The 17,973-nt window shown below is 45.7% G+C and overlaps 1 protein-coding gene across 1 annotated transcript in view; it reads left to right on the top strand.

Annotated features, from left to right (window-relative positions):
- Window positions 1-17,973, top strand: part of SYN3 (synapsin III) — a 1,380,627-nt gene that overhangs the window by 103,932 nt on the left and 1,258,722 nt on the right. The window lies entirely within an intron of this gene.

Genomic DNA, 17,973 nt, shown 5'->3' with positions numbered 1-17,973 from the left:
TTAAAGAAGGGGGGAAAAAAAAGGGGGGGAAACAAAGGAAATCAAGATAAAAAGTTAGAAAGTAGAGATTCCATATACAGCTTTACCCACTACTACCAGTAAAACAAGTACCACTACCCTGAATGATATCTGGTCCCTTCCACCATTGAAAGGTCATGCTAAATGTGGTAATTGTGTGGTTTGTGCACTAACCATTGAGTGTAAAGTTTTTGTTTTTGGCAATATCAGAAATGAACTAAAAACGTTCACCAACTGTAATTCTACAAATGTCATTTATGCAATCTTCTGTCCGTGTAATAAGATTTACATCGGCCAGACTACGCAAAAGATCCGTCTACGCATCTCCCAGCATCGCAGTAGAATTAGATGCAAAATCCTCACAGCACCATTGGTTGAACATTTCGTGGAAAAGAAACACTCTCAGGATGAAATTCGATGGACTGTCATCTCTGTTGTCAAATTGCCCCCAAGAGGAGGGGATATGATGAAGACACTAAACAGAGAGGAATTAAAATGGATTCTGAAGACAGATAGTTTCAATTCTGGATTAAATAGACATGAGGATTGGTCCACAAGTATCTAAATTGCAAATCTGTCTTCACCAAGTGCCTTGAATACCTTCGCATAATTCTGCTGAGCAACAACTGCCCTTAAAACCAATTCCATGTGTTGGGTTCTTTGTTGTGTTACTCTGTTATTCTAATATTCTCCATACCTCACCAACGTTGAGGTATCCCCTAGCGCACTTTTCGGGCGCTAGGACGGAACCTGGTGAGAGTTTGTCAGCGTGGGTGGTCGCGGGCAGTCGTGACCGTTCATAGCGAGAAAGCTGCCACTCAAGTAGAAAATCTACTTGAGCGGCAGCTAAGATGCTGCATCCTCTTGCGCGTCGTGTAGTGCCATGTGCTCTCATTTTACAGCATGGAACAAGCTCCCGGCGTTAAATATCAGCGCACCATGCCGATTCAGCCTACTCGCGGAACTCCACGGAATATTGTTGAGTTTTTATGTAACTCTGTGGAATTCCACTGAGTGAAACTTTGTTCCGCCCACCTCTAAGGACCCCTGGTATAGACCCTGTGCTCCAAAACCTATAGAAGAAATTCACCTTTACTAATTCCACTGTGCATGCTGAAGAGAAGCTCCTTAAGGCAATGTAGTTCACCGAGATTCATTCTCCAAGTTGATTTCTTCCATTATTTTTCATAATCACAACCCTTTGTGGAGTGAGAGCCTGTCTTCTGCATTCGAAATGCCTGGCCCCGCCTAAATTCAACTCTTTAGTACCTTGCGTCTATTTTTGGTTTTCCTCAGTTTTCTTTGTTGTCCCTTTTTTTAACAAACGTCACTGCTTGAACTGAAACGAGAGGACCTTGAGGGAGATGCAGTCTGGGTGTCCCTCGCTCCGGAGTGTCTCAAACATCTTCAATGTATACAATACTTACACGCATGAAAGAAGGACCCAGGGACTCTTTCCAAGAAGCCAGTTTTCTTAGTGAGATCTTTATATCCCTGAACTTTGCCATATAACAATTTAATTTTATTAATTATTTAATATATTACCAGCATTTGGCTTGCACATTTTTGCCATGTGTGTGGCCTTTTACCAATCGGTCTCCGTCTGTGGGTACCTTTCCACAAGTGTTTACATCTTCTTACTGACCAGAGAGAGTCATGGTAGTCGGGTATCTTTTTGTCAGGTCTATGTAGGATTTGGTACCTTTGGTCTAGCGCTTTGTGGCCATCACTACAGTTTAGCGGAGGCTATATTCTGTTTGTTTTGTTCTGGAGTCTTTGTGGCATGTGTTTTGTCTCTCAGTGAGCTAGCTGTATGACTTTGCCATTTCTCACAGTCCATAAGTGGGAATGATGGTCAATTGTCCATTGGATTCAGTTGCGTTGGGCTGGTGGGGAGCTTGAAAAGGCCAGCTACGGTGCTCATGACAAGTGGCCAGGTTTCGGATGCAATCATTTGTGCATTTGATCAAATCGGACACTTAGGTTTAGAAATTTATCAGGCGCAATTATTTTTGGCTATTCACTTATTACAAGTGTAGTTCATGAAATGGGGCATAACATGCAGATTTTGTTGCTTATCACAAGAATATCCTCATGTCCTGGTCTTTTCTTGGCCTTTTTATTCCTTTAAGTTGCTGTAGGTTTGACCTACTGAATACTAAATGAGGTTTGCAAACGTTATCGCACCCGGTAATTACTGGGTGCAAGAAACGTCATATACCTTATAATTGCGACCTCTCTGCAAACAGGAATTCCAATTTCCTGGGCTACTCTTAATGAGGGCCTATATCTGCTGCTGTGTTGTGTGTGTCTAAGGATATGAGTGGATTATCTAATGTTTATTCTATCTGTGAACTTTTCTATGCATGAGGAGTGTGCCTAAACATTGGGGAGCATTGTTTACCAGCTCTATGGCTTTGGTGATGTGCTTTGCATGCTCTACCCCAGGATTTCAGAACAACAACTGACATAATAAATGATTTCCATATCGATTGTTAGAATGCAGATTTATCCCAAGTGGCTAAACTGGAAATTTTGAATAAATGCAGCTCTCGTGGGCCAATGTTGGAACTGGTAGGAAAGAATGTGATTCCATTTGTGGGTGGAGTAGGCTGGAAGGACGGCCATCTTGAAGTGGGCGGTTCTTTATATTAGGGAGTGTATGCTGGCTACGCCCTATTGACCACAGATTTGGATTTTATTGGCAGGGCACCTTGTTACTCCTCAATGGCATCCTGCAAAGCACAGATCAGATGAAGAATGCTTTAGCTTTAAGCAGAAGTCAGTGTAACTCTTTCAAGATGGTCTCAACTTCTGAGAGGTTCTTGGCACTCGGGTCGGACTGGGAACCAAAAGTAACCTTGACAAATGTTGTCACATCAGCCCTAGGCAGCATGTGGCAAGAAGAGTGAGCAAGTCTCGCCACTCTAAAGGGGTTTGGGGGATTCTCTTTCCAAGAAATCTTTGAAAAGAACTGGAAATATGATGTGTTTTACAACACATTTTTCATCATTGCTACTTGTCCAATCCTTGAATGGAGGGATGGGGGTTGGAGACAGAGACACATGGCTCAATGACTGAATAGTTGGATGGTGAGTAGTGGGTGGATGAATTATGCTAAGAACAGATGACGATGAAGACTTTTAGCTACGTGGAACAAATGGTCTAATTGACCAGACCAAGGGTGGGAGCGCCGGTCTTCATTTTAGCTTCTGCATTGAAACGTTCCTCCCCAAAACACTACCACCACCAATCCTTATGAAGCGTGCAAAGTCCAGATATGCTTAACACAGCGCCCTGATTTAGTGCCTCAAAGAATTAAACACAAAGCATTAACCTTTGATCTAAAATGAGAGAGAAAATGAGATAACGATGTAGTGGTGGCTGAACTACACAAAGCCTTGCATCAATCCCGCCTTTCACTTGGCCACATTGTGTGATCCTGGGTAAGCCCTCTGCGTGTATTAAATTGACTCCCTAGTCCTTGCCCTCGGCTTCTAATGTTTGCTGCCCTGGTCGTTGCCAGCGTTTGAACTTTGTTTTTCAAATCGGTTTTCCAGGCCTGTTACCATCACTGGTACACATCAAAGTAATCTTCACGTGCCTTGTGTGCTCACCAGTGCTAGGTCCCTCATTAAACATGGCGTTGAATTCTCTTTATTCTGTGAAACTTACACCACTGCAATGATGCTTATTACGGAGACTTGAGCTGATCCCGCTTCCAACCCTGATTTCCTTGACATTACTCCCCCCGGTTACATTTCCTTTTGACTGGACTGGGCGGGAAAACATGGAGGTGCTATCACTATCATGTCCAGGTCTGAGTTAGTGGTTAGGTGTACCTCCCCTCGCGTCCCCACTCTGCGAAGTCGGTTCATTCAGTGCCTGCATTTCGGCGACTCAGTTCTTTAGTCATATCGCCCACCCGGCCCTCGGGCCATTTTTGCATGGGAGTTCAGCTGTCTTCTTGATGAAGACATTTTACAGAAGGATTTCACGGTCCTTGGAGATTTTCATTTCTACCTTGCCCACGACGACCCTGACATGTTTGCCTCACTACAAATAATGTCCTTGTTTGGCTTGTCTCAATGGGTGGATAGTCCACTCATCAGGCGTGGCACACCCTTGATGGTATATTTTCCAACAACTTTTCCCTGGGAAATATAAGTACGCTTCCCCTTCCTTGGTCCGATCACAGTGCCATTTAAAAAAAATAGCTTTTATAGATAATCCTGTTGGGTCCCCCTGGCCAGCCATTCTTGGACCCTCTCTCGTGCTTGGCATAGGATTCAAGGGGACGAGCTCTCTCAATTGCTCACTGAAACTTTTCCTGGCTCATCTTGCGATGCTGATTCAGCAGTTGAGAATTATACACATTGGCTTCATGCCGCCTCCATCGGCTTGGCCCCTGCGAAAAAGTTTAATTTCAAGAGGCATTGCACAACTGCCCCTTGGTTTTCTGAGGCGGTAAGGCCCTTGAAACACGCCTTTAGGATGCAAGAAAATATGTTGTTGTGTAAATTACTGCAGCAGCGAAAAGGACAAATATAAGATCTGCCTGTCTAGTTATAAGACTTTGATCTGCAAAGCAAAATCTTTATACTTTACCAGAAAGACAGAGTCTGCAGCTAATTTATCTAAGGAATTATTTTCCACAGTCAAAAAATGTACTTCTGCTGCCGCACCTCTACCTAAAGACTGTAGCCAATCAGCTCAGTGGTTAACACTTTTCGCCTTAAGGTACAGGATGTTTTCAACAACTTTCCCTCACTTTTCTGTGTCCCTGGGGCAGACAAGTTTCTTCCTGTGCCAACTGACTCTGGCACTACATTCAGCTTCTTCTTCCCGCCTGCCACCAACGAAGCTATCAATCTGCTTAAGGCCTCCAAATCAGTCTCACCAGAGAATCCAGGCCCCCCCTCTGTTGCCAGCCTAGCAGCTGAAACTATTGGGACCAGGCTGGCAGATACCTTTCATTGATGTGCCTTTCGGGTTTTTTTCCTTCCACTTGGAAGAAAGCTGTGGTTTTGCCTCTCATTAAAAAACCTTCTCTCGGCCCAAATGTTCCCAAAAGCTATTGGCCTATTGCTTGTCTTCCTTTGCAGACCAAGATATTTGTAGAGTAGAGTAGAGTAGAGTAGAGTAGAGTCGATTACTTCTTACAACTGTGACTCAGTGCGATGGTATATAACATTTATTTAATATGCTAAACTAAGATGTGTTGCAAAGATGAGCTTATAAAGAAATACACTGTCTTGTGTTTTTTAATAGCATTCATCATCATATACGTACTGGACTCTCTGAGCCAAGCAACAGCAGACTCCGCCTCTCCCTAACGCCCTGAAGGTCAATGCTGCTTGTGGCCAGCATGCAAGAAACAGAATCCACCCGAAATAAAAAAACAACTCGTTTTGAAGCATCATTTAAAACCATTTGTTCTGCATTGTTTATTTTTAAAGTGTCTCAAAGCACTGGAGAATATAAAACATGGCCCGGCCAACATCAGCAACCGAATCACCCCCAAGCAATGAAACCGGCCCCCATCTGCCAGGCCACTGGGAGAACGCCAGGTGCCCGCCCCGGCCAGTCCGACAAGCCCTTTGCCTCACTGAACAAGCCCTTCATGTGTCCTCGAGTTGCATTCAGCAGGCCTTCGAATGCAGCCTTGAGAGTCGGGGAGCCTGGACAGTTCTATTAGAAGTGATATTAACAGATCACTGAGTTCTAAAGCTCATGCTAGAGACAAAACATAAACTGCAAAACAGTATAGAAGATAAGTATATATAAGCATAGATTTACTGTTCTTAACTCCACATAGATATATATCTTGATGGTGCATATATATATTCAAGGTACTCACCTTCCCAATATTTTTATATGTCAATATTCTGGCTGCGATATTCTTGAAGTGCAATATTTTAGATCTCAGTATTGTGACAGACAACCAATCGCAATGTCGGATTGATGCTTGGCTATACACAGAATAAACAGTTCTTAATGGGTGGCTTCACTATATGTCTAGAGTGATTGGCAGAGCCTGGTCCAGGGTGAAGCCCGGATACTTTTGCTTCCTTGCAATCATTGTAATGCGGCTTCCTGTTGACAATGTGTAAAGATCTTCTTTCACGTAGATTGTGAAGATAAAGTATCTTTATTGTAGAGTAAGTCAGGGGTACCTCCAGCTTCAGCTTCACAGCTACAAGAACATCCTCTGCTTTCAGAGGATAACATTCCAGCCCGGCAACAGGCTCAACGCTCCACTATATGTCAGATAACTCCACACAATGGGTTCTAGCAATCCTCTAAAAGTGGAGACCATTGGCCTGTTTCTGCTCCTGTGACTTTAGGGCCTCGGATAGGCCCTGGCAGGCAGACTCGCCACCTGCTTGGGTGCCAGAGGCCACGCCTGCCCAAGCTAGTGGCGACCCACCCACATATTTAAGTTACTCACCACCCACTTCAGTGAGGTACATCCACTGAAAAGGCTCCAGCGATGCAGCAGGAGTTCTCTTTGCAAAAATGCAAAGCCCACTGGCATTTTTTTGTTTTTCAGAAAGAAAGTAAGTCTTCCTGATGCCCTAAGTCCAAAGCTTCTGCGTACTCAATACTGTAGCAGACAGCAGTTGCATAGCGCCTTCTAATCATAGGAACTCCTCCTCCCCATCCTAGGGCTCGCTCATACCTTCATTATAGTAATCCATGGTGGACACAGTTCATGGTTTTGCTGAAGCTCAAGTTGAACACGTTCTTGGGTCTCAGCTCATTGAAAGCCCATTGAAGCACCTCCGGCCCTCGCTGGATGGTGGCGAGGCAGCAGACTGACATCTGGCGGCGTGGAGACACTGTGACTTGTGCATTGCCTGGGGGTTTTGCATGAGAGTATATGTGATATCTGATGATGTTTCTTGCATCTAAAATAGGCAAAGATGGGCATGTGTAAGTTTTTAGGTGGTCATGTGTGGGTTCCTTTGCCTGTGTGGCCTGGTCTGTTACCTGCTCCCGGGTTGGGGAGGACGCTACAGCATCTAATGTCCTTATATTTACATTTATTTCTTGTGGATATCCTGAAAAGATGGCACGGCTGCAGCTCCCCTAGACCCACAGTATGGTTATCTTCCAACGGTGGGACCTGGATACCTGGAGTCATATCCCAGCTCCAGCACTTGACTGTGAATTGTGTGATCCTGACAAATGAACATCTGTGATTAAAATAAAGAATGTGGACGCTTTCCAAGCAATAACTAGTACCTTCTTCCACGTGTACCTATTTCTGACATAAAACAGTTTCTCACGAGAACTGCACTGAAAGTCCGGGCTTGAAAGCAATGGAACAGAATTGCTGCTTTGAGCCTGTCTCCGCATCCCATGATTAGCCGCACGCTGCCTCCTTTTCAGGAGTCTATTTATATCCGCCTTCTGCTTGCAGAGGAGCCCGGCCTGCACAATAGCAATCTGTCGCAGAACAAGGCGGGCAGGTGATACTGGAGTCAGCCACCATCTGACACAAAGAGCTGCAGCGATCACAGAGCATCTGAACAGGGATCTCCAGGCTGTGTGGGCGAGGAGGTCCCACTGTGTATACACATCCAGGGGACTCTAGCGCCCCTAGTGGGCTGAGATCTCCAGGCTGTGTGGGCGGGGAGGTCCCATTGTGTATACACATCCAGGGGACTCTAGCGCCCCTAGTGGCCGTAGAGGGCTGAGATCTCCAGGCTGTGTGAGCGGGGAGGTCCCATTGTGTACACACATCCAGGGAACTCTAGCGCCCCTAGTGGCTCTAGTGGGCTGAGATCTCCAGGCTGTGTGGGCGGGGAGGTCCCACTGTGTATACACATCCAGGGGACTCTAGCGCCCCTAGTGGGCTGAGATCTCCAGGCTGTGTGGGCGGGGAGGTCCTATTGTGTATACACATCCAGGGGACTCTAGCGCCCCGAGTGGCTCTAGTGGGCTGAGATCTCCAGGCTGTGTGGGCGGGGAGGTCCCATTGTGTATACTCATTCAGGGGACTCTAGTGCCCCTAGTGGGCTGAGATCTCCAGGCTGTGTGGGCGGGGAGGTCTCATTGTGTATACACATTCAGGGGACTCTAGCGCCCCTAGTGGGCTGAGATCTCCAGGCTGTGTGGGCGGGGAGGTCCCATTGTGTACACACATTCAGGGGACTCTAGCGCCCCTAGTGGGCTCAGATCTCCAGGCTGTGTGGGCGGGGAGGTCTCATTGTGTATACACATTCAGGGGACTCTAGCGCCCCTAGTGGGCTGAGATCTCCTGGCTGTGTGGGCGGGGAGGTCCCATTGTGTACACACATTCAAGGGACTCTAGCGCCCCTAGTGGCTCTAGTGGGCTGAGATCTCCAGGCTGTGTGGGCGGGGAGGTCCCATTGTGTATACACATTCAGGGGACTCTAGCGCCCCTAGTGGGCTGAGATCTCCAGGCTGTGTGGGCGGGGAGGTCCCATTGTGTACACACATTCAGGGGACTCTAGCGCCCCTAGTGGGCTGAGATCTCCAGGCTGTGTGGGCGGGGAGGTCTCATTGTGTATACACATTCAGGGGACTCTAGCGCCCCTAGTGGGCTGAGATCTCCTGGCTGTGTGGGCGGGGAGGTCCCATTGTGTACACACATTCAGGGGACTCTAGCGCCCCTAGTGGGCTGAGATCTCCAGGCTGTGTGGGTGGGGAGGTCCCATTGTGTATACACATCCAGGGGACTCTAGTGCCCGTAGTGGTCGTAGTGGGCTGAGATCTCCTGGCTGTGTGGGCGGGGAGGTCCCATTGTGTATACACATTCAGGGGACTCTAGCGCCCCTAGTGGGCTGAGATCTCCAGGCTGTGTGGGCGGGGAGGTCCCATTGTGTACACACATCCAGGGGACCCTAGTGGCCGTAGTGGGCTGAGATCTCCAGGCTGTGTGGGCGGGGAGGTCCCATTGTGTATACACATCCAGGGGACTCTAGTGGCTCTAGTGGGCTGAGATTTCCAGGCTGGGTGGGCGGGGAGGTCCCATTGAGTATACACATCCAGGGGACTCTGGTGCCCCTAGTGGCCGTAGTGGGTGGAGATCTCCAGGCTGTGTGGGCGGGGAGGTCCCATTGTGTATACACATTCAGAGGACTCTAGCGTCCCTAGTGGCCGTAGAGGGCTGAGATCACCAGGCTGTGTGGGCGGGGAGGTCCCATTGTGTATACACATCCAGGGGACTCTAGCGTCCCTAGTGGGCCGGGAATTGCACAATATACCCACTTAGTTCATTACTGGGAGGTGGGGTTTTCCCGGTGTTTCCCGGTGTTTCACAAAAAAAGCAGCCGAACTCTGAGTCAAACACCACAAGTTACAATTCTGATGGCTCGTAACTTTTGTTTCAGGGCCCACCAGACTTAATGAGCCACTTGTAATGAGAGCCTTACCTATTTGTCGTATAATTTGCACATTTCATGATAAATTAAGGATTTCTTTCATGGTTAAAACAGCAATATGTGTTTTGAACACAGCAAGGTTAATAAATCAGTGCACCATTAATGAACAGAATTGAAATAAATGGCTAATTTGCTCGCAAAGAATTTTGCTTTGAAAATGTTTATTCTATGGGCATGTTTGGTAACCAGACGTCTGTGTTTTGACAGCTGTTGTTTACAATGTTCATCTAACAATACACAGTTGATTTCTTGGAACATCTAAGCTTTATTTATTTTTAATTGGTAGACTATTGACAAAACAAAGGGACTGATTGACAAAGCCAAAGGAATGAGTTTCATAACTTTTTCTTTGAACCTTTTGTTCAAATCATACAATACGATAAAAACATGAAATAAAGTGGAGAGACTAATTCTATCATAAACCTGTTCTGCAAATCGAGGACAAAGTGCATTTGTGCAATGGGAAAGATCATCAAACAAACACAGGACCAGTGTTTATTTTGTAAAAATATAAGTGCCAGGGCCCGTGTAGTTTTCAGGCACTACCGTGGTTGGCACTACTCGCGATCCCTCCCAACGCTGCCAAATTCTAACCATCGCAGCGTACAAGATTGACATGTTGACTATTGTAGGTCAACTAATGCGGTAAATATGGCCTCGATTGATTGTATTCAGTTTTTTAAGTTTATTGAATACATTGTTCATGACCCCTGCTAAAAATATACAGATAGCGCCACCATGTGATAGACTGTCATAAATAAGTACTGAAGTTTACAAATAAGTGTGAGAAGTTGGCCTGATATATGATGTCACTAGTTCTAGTGTACACCTTGTATCAGTCCAAACAACCCTTATGGTGATTGGTTGTAAAGTCAACCTTATAGACCAGCTATCCTAGTGGTAGCATGGACAAGAGCAGTCTTAGGCTAAACTCTGTATGGCATGTGAAGCCAGCTGTTATACCATTATAGTCCCTTGAATACCAAATGAAAGGACACCACACCAAGTATATATAAAGTTAGAATGTATTTATTCTAGCATATACCCTGAGCACTCTTTATGAGGTCAGAGGTCTAAGTACAAACAATTTCTTAAGTAGCATACGTTAAGTTACACTGGAAAATACAGTTAGGCCCAGGGGCCACGCAAACCATATACTAAGAAAGTGGTATAAGTACCACTTCATGAACAGGGAGTAGGCCTAGGGCCTAGGGAATCGCTGGGGCTACACTACCCTACCAAGAGTTAGGAAGTGGGAGGCCCACGGGAAGCGTGTGCAGTGTGGAAACACACACGCAGGTTACATTAAAGTCAATGGGAATGTAACAGTTAAAAATAGGGAGAATAAGGACACTTCCGAAGGAGCTAGAAGGAAGCAACTCAAGACTTTGACACTTGGATAGTCAATATCCACTGGAGCACCGGAGTACTCGCGTTGCCTCACCCACAGGAGACGGGTGCATAGGTGTGAAGATGTGTCGGGTGTCGTCGCTGGATCCTATGGATGCCTGAAGAACAGATGCTGGCAGGCGGCCAGGAGGAAGATGTCCAGTGGATCCAAGGGTGGATCTTGAAGGAGGAACACCTGCAAGCAGAGGGGACAAAGTCTGGGTCACTAGCCAGTGACCGTGTGGAACCAGGAAGGAACCAGGCGATGTCGTGCAGAACACAGGTGATGTCGTGAAGCTTGTCTCTGCAGCTGCGTGGACCAGGAGGCGTCGAGGATGACCAGAACCAGGATACGAGCTGTCCCACAAAGGATCTTGCTGATGGCGGAGTCAACGTCCCGATTGGAGTCAACAAGCCTTGGCAAAGGCAACCCACGTGGAAAGGGAAATTCGCTTCAGGTGCAGACCAGGAAGGTCTGGGGTGCTTCTCTTTCACAGGGAAGCAAGGGCCAGTCTGGAGGAGCCAAACCAGCAGTGTAAAGTTAAAGGTTCGTCGTCACAGAGGCTACTAGCCAACGGGCCAGCAACCGGACAGACGCGTCGAGCAGGAAAATGCAGAAGGGCCCCACGCAGAACTCGTGGAGTGTGGAGGGCTGATCTTCGGTGCAGATGGTGCTCGGGGTTGGGGCTTCTCAATCCCCAGAGTACAACTTCGAGGATGCCTCAGAGCTGCGCTGGAAGCTACTAGCCAATTTTCCAGGTAGCCGGTCCCAAGTCTCTCGTCGCCTCCACGGATCTCAGCTCGGCTGTGGATGTGGATCAGGGTCGGAGAAGTCTGGAAGTCAAGGCGCTGGTCGGGCTCTGCAGTCGGTTCCTCGTAGAACTTTGGGCAAAGCAAACGGCAGGTTGCTTGATGGTGCCTGTTTGCACAGGGTGGCCACTCCTTGGCCACAAGGGAGATTCTTCAGTCTTCTTCTTGTCGTCGAATGTCGAAGGTCCAGAGTTTTGTGTCAGGATAATCCAAAGTCCTAGGGACTCAGCTCCCACTCTTATACTAATCTGGGGGGCTGGGTTACCTGCTAGGTCCCTCCTATGGGTGGGACCAGGGAGGGGGGTGGTTACAACCCCTTCCCTTTGTCCAGTTTCGCGCCAGGACTGGGGCTGGAGTGCCCCAGCACCGGTTTGAACCGGGCTATGCATGGGACTCCTTGTGTGCCCCAGGCAGTGTCTCGTTTCTTTCATCCCTCCCTGCTCCAATACACTAAGTCCTGTCTGGGGTGGTGCTAGCACCTCCCAAGGCAGGAACCCTATTGTCCAAGCCTCCCTCGCTGGAAGGACTCCCAGCAGCAGGAGGTCAGACTTGTGTCTGTGGCAGCAGCGTCCATTTTGTGACGCTGGGGCTCTGGTTAACTTTAACTGGGTAAGTAGGATTTCAACATGTCTTCCCCCTCTAGGAGGGGGGAATACTATCCTCACCACCAGAAATGGTGTGGGGGTAGTATTCCAAAGTGTTAGACACCTTACACAACATGTTTTGATAAAGCCAAACCATAGTTACCATAACTGCGAGGATTATAAGGCACTTTAAGAGTATATGGTAGGCAAAATCACAGAACAGCTATAAGGACATGGTTCCGAAAGCTGCAGACAGGCTCAGCTCATGCTAGAGCACCATCTCACATGTTACCAAGCACTCTGCCTCCAGGAGTGCTAAGGCCTGCTATAGGAGTGGCTGACAGGTTACCCATGTGTCTATATTTGAGGTTAGGTATAGGGATACTACACCTAAGCAAGGGGTGATTACACGACCTTGCCCCAGCTGAGTGATCAGCCAGTTGTTTCATGATGGGAGGCCAGCCAGGGGTGGCATAATACATGCTGCAGCCCCTGGTAGGCCTAGGTGGTGTATGCCCTGGGTACCTAAGGTACACTGTACAGGGTCCAATAAGGTGATCCTTACCAATTGGGTTATGTATCTAAAGTATGTTATGTTATGTATCTAAAGTACATAGTAGGAATTTAGAGAGAGAACAGCTGGGCTGTGGGTCTGATTAGCAGGCCCACAGCCACATCTAAGTCGTAAACCAGTAAAGCAAAAGCAAAAGGTGGGGGTGACCATAGGAAGCAGACCCTACTCTCCTACAATAAGTGCCAGCGCTAAGCACCACAAACATTGGCACAAATTATTAAGCGCTGCACAAGGCACGACAAAGAGGATAAAAAAAACTCTTAAAATGCAACTAAGTAATATAATGACAGGGAAAAAAACAATAAATATGGTGTGAATTGTAGTTATAGTTGACGTGTTCATTTTCACATTGCTTACAGTTTGTGGCATGGCATGGCAATGCAATAGTTTGTGTCTCTTGGTACCTCTTTTTTTATGTCCTATTTATTCTAAAAATTAATAGTAGGGAGCATTTGGGTGATGGTTCCAAGACTCACACTGACTTCAGGGGGGACTTTGCCTCCAATTGAAAGTTCACTTTGAAATCCCCGTCGAGCGGGAGGATCACTGATTGCTTTATTTCTTCAGAGTTACATGTTCATTCTCTACCCATAAGCATTCACTTCCTTATGTCAAAGTAGCTCTGATGCAACAGACTGCTTCATGTTGCCTTTCCATGTATGCGACTTACACAGAATTCGGACTGTAAGCTGTAAGGTCTTTCTTTGTGCAGATAGTTCCGCAACGGATATGTCTCACTTGGACTCACTCTGATGGTCCTGGATACAATTTGCAGGTCCAGTCCTGCTCACCTAGGCAAGAGGGCAGCTGTGCAGCAGTTCAGGATAACAGGGCAGTAGTCCTATAGGTCAGCAGTTCTTTCAGCAGCAGTCCTTTTTCCTTGCAGAGTCTTCCACAGGTCCAGAAGTGTACTGAAGAGTTGGTGTCTGAGGTCCAATATTTATACCTAGTGCCTTCTTTGAAGTGGAAGAAACTTCTAGAGGATTCCCTTTGACGTGCTTAGGTTTCCTGCCTCCCCTACTCTGGCTCCAGACTAACTACAGGGGGTAAGCAATCCTTAGTGTGAAGGCAGGACACAGCCTAGTCAGCTGTAAGTGGGGCTGTTCCTAACTACACCCTCCCATCCTGCTAAAGTTAGCCCATTCAGGCACAACAAAGCTCCCTATTGTGTGTGACTGTCTAGGAGGTATACACAAAGACCAACTGTCAACTACACCCACTCATGTGACCCAGAGACATGCTGCAAACACTAACTGGTTAGGACAGGAAAATGGCAACTTTCTCAAAGTAGAGAAATGTATGATAGAGCATGCACTCCTTCCCTTTAATTGATCCAAACTCCAGAATCTTACTTGTAGATGCGTGCGTCCAATGTCCGTGGATCGCCCCGAACCACAGCAATACGAAAGTATCAAAGAAAGAGCACTCCTCTTGCGCTCCCACTGTCGCACAGCGAAAAGTGGGAATAAATCCCACCAATGTATTTCATTTAACCAGGTATTCCAATTTAAACTCATTATGACCGTAGCTGTTTGCTTGTCCAATATTAAAACCATACGCCGTTATTCTTTCATCATGACGGAGACAGTGTGATTGAATCTGCAATCTTTATTGACATCTTCAAATACCAGCTGTATACCAATCCAGGTTTATACACAGGTACGTACAAATCAATCACGTTTTGAAGTTAACACGCTGTGTGAATACCCAATGCATTTCGAGCCTACTTGGCTCTTCGTCAGGGGTTGCTAGAACAAATACAATAAACAGCTTAATCACTTTCATGAACGATATATAAAAGACAACGTCAATGTACGACAAAGTCTTAAAAAAGGAAAACAGAACATGAAATGAACTTGTCATTGCGGAGACAGAAGTAATGGCATTTGGAAGTTACAGCTTATTACATGAAATAATGTAACTCCAATGTTATCCTACGGTAGATGTTGGCCTTGAAGTAGTCAACTTTAAGAGTTTTTCACTACAAGGACATGTAAAACTTAAAAGTACATGTCCGACTTTTTAAATACACTGGACCCTGCCCTCTGGACTGTTCAGGGCCTACTTCAGGGGGAGGCATATGTTTTAAAAAGGAAAGTTTGGGCCTGGCAAAAGGTTTATTTTGCCAGGTCCAAATGGCAGTTTAAAACTGCAGACACAGGCTGCAATGGCAGGCCTGAGGCATGTTTGAAGGGCTATTTAAGTGGGTGGCACAATTGGTGCGGCAGGAACTTACAAATAGATAAAATATGCCAAGTGGTTGCAATCCAGTTCTACAATGTTTAGATGACTGGTTAGTAGTGGTAAAGTGCATAGAGTCCTAAGGCAAGCAAAAACGAATTCAGCAAAAGGCAAAAGGTTTGGGAGTGACCCTGCAGAGAGAGCTAGGTCCAAGAATCCGCTATAATTTTCCACTGATGACTCAAAGCAGAAGAGAACCCCAAATATGCAGCATAAAGTGGCATCTTCTTGCTTGGATTGTACGGTGTTAGTATTTCCGTTGGTCAAAATCTGTGATTCATGTGAATAAAGTAAGCAACATCTTTTAAATGTAAGACTCATAATTGTGAATTATGGGTTTTGTTGTTTAAGCAATAAGCAACATGCTAATACAATTCATATCCAGTCCAGAATCCTACAATCTGATTGTGTCATTATTTATAAGGCTGCAGGCCACAAATACTATGAGGTTGAAAGCAAGCTCTTTATGAACTCCGGGCACCTTCTTCAAATGGCTGCCGGCTTCCACGGTGCTACAGATCCCAACATTTCAGGCATAGTGTATACCCCACCTGAGCAGCCTAGAAGAAAGAGTTACTTGCATTAGACCTTTTCACTGTTTCCATCTCTCACGATGTGCTTCAGGGCTTGCTTATCTTACCTCTCCCTTTTCCAGTCATGGTTTCCACCTAGGAAGACCAGTCTCGCCTTTCACTCCTGTACTGATTCTTGGCCATGTCTAGGCACATAGATGCTCTCCTTGCTGGATGGGATGAAAGGTCCTACATTTTCACAGTTCTGTGATCACAGTCCTCTCTCTGCATCCTCTCCACATGCTCCACTGGTCTGCTCACCGCCTTTGTTCTTCCTGAGTTTTTAGGCACCCTATGGATGGGGGAGTAGAATTGCCCCACTGAATCTACAAATTCCTTTTTACTTTTCCATTTAAGGCTCTGGAATTTTACATTGCAAATTATTGTTCATTTTGAAATTGGTGTATTTGTCGAACTCGCCGAAATATGGTGTAGTTAGCAAGTTTCGTGTATTCTACAATAATGTACTGTAGCATAATTGAAACATTTTCCAAATGTCATATAAGAGTATGCTACAGTATGAAGCATTGAAATTAACACCAAATGCCATGAACAGAATGTGAAAACAGAGGTCGAGCACCACATTTGTTCCTTATTAACACCAAACCACAGCAGATGTCTCCCTACAGACTCCAGCTGCCTCAAAACCCTTAATAAACACCACTCAAAGTGAGACACTAAGGTACTCCTGAAGCCTGCACGTGCAATGCTAATGGGGTCGGTAGCAGGGAATCCCAGGACAATTTACAGCCATCTTGGAACTGGCCCCTCATATATCACACTGATCATAGTTAAATTACAAGACATCTACGACCCCCTTCCCCCCCCCCACCCCTCAAGCAAAAGAGTCTCCCGCTACATAGAGCCCATGGTCGTAGTAGCATAGGCTCAACAACACAAGAGTAATTAATGGCATACTAAAAATATAAACGTATTGGGGAAATACAAGAGCAGACGTGGTGCAGAGTTTTTATTTTGTTATTTTGGTTCTGCTGCTGGTTCTGCTGTTGCCCCGCATCACATTGAGGCTTTGAATTCTTGTGCTATGTGAATAAAATAAATACCATAACATAAGAAACATAACATAGACATTGTCTCTGAAATGCACTAGAAGATACCTGAAGGGTCCAATGGCACCCCTGCGCATCAGCATGTCATCTCTTCGATCCCGCCTATTGCCCTTACACTCCTCTCAAGATATCGCAATTTATTTTATATTGAAAACCTTTTATTGAATAGTTTCTCAACTTCACCATATACTTATATTCATTAATACATATATCATTTAAACTCGCAATTCCTTAATTGTAGCACTTTACCACCTAAGATATTTACACCATTTAGAAAAAAATATTTATTTGCAGCCACCAGACAATCAAGACATTAGCTTATCTTTATTGTTAACCCCTTCCTAAATCTCTTGATGCACCATGTTTGATCTCTCAGACACAACGAAGGAATAACCCTGTCCCCATACTTTAACCCTAAAGGTTTCCAGGTGAGTTATCTCAAAGCCTCAAAATGTCTCCTGTCACTATAGAGAGCTATCATGAATATGATTATAGCCAGCAGCAACCCTCTCACTTCCTATACCTGTTTACATAACTCTTCCTCTATGAAAGTCATGTATCTTACAGCTGTCACTCACTTCCTTCCACAACCCTTTATCAAAAACCTATATCTTCTCACCACGCTCTTTCACAGATCTGGATACAAAAATTAGCTACTGCATCCTTTTTTCCATTGAATGTATCCTAACACAAACATTGATAACATAGAGCTTATGGTTCAGACTTACTCTGAAAGAAATGCTCTAAAAAAAGGACCAAAAATGTTACCTTCTCCATGAACACAATAATGCATCACGCTTATGACAGACTAACATATTTCACCATCGTTCAATTTTCTAGATGTATAAGCCATCTTTGCCACCTCCTCATCCTGTATCACCGGGCATCGGAAGACACAGTGATAAACGTTTTACGGCATACATCAACATTATATAGAATGGGTGCACCTCTCACATCCCTTTTCAATGGGAAACATCCTTTACCATGCAGTCATTACCACAATCTGCCTTTACAACGCAATCACTACCCCAACTGCGACGTTACCACGTGTTCCTTTATCATGCAAGCCGTTATAACGACTTGCTTTAGGGGGCGTGTTGTTGGACTGGGGTTGGATTTTAAATCCAACACCTTCCCTACTGTTGCGTAAACTGGAGTTAGAATGGTAAATTATACTATTCCAAAGTCTAGTGCCCCCCTAAGGCTAGTAGTTGTAACAACTTGCATGGTAAAGGAACATGTGGTATCGTCACAGTCAGAGTAAAGACTGTGTTGTAAAGGCATGTGTGGTAAATGCATGTG

Source organism: Triturus cristatus, chromosome 4_1 (assembly GCF_964204655.1).
Source record: "Triturus cristatus chromosome 4_1, aTriCri1.1, whole genome shotgun sequence".
NCBI classification, from domain to species: Eukaryota; Metazoa; Chordata; class Amphibia; order Caudata; family Salamandridae; genus Triturus; species Triturus cristatus.
The sequence above is the reverse complement of the archived record's forward strand: the minus strand, read 5'-3'. Positions and strand labels throughout refer to the sequence as shown.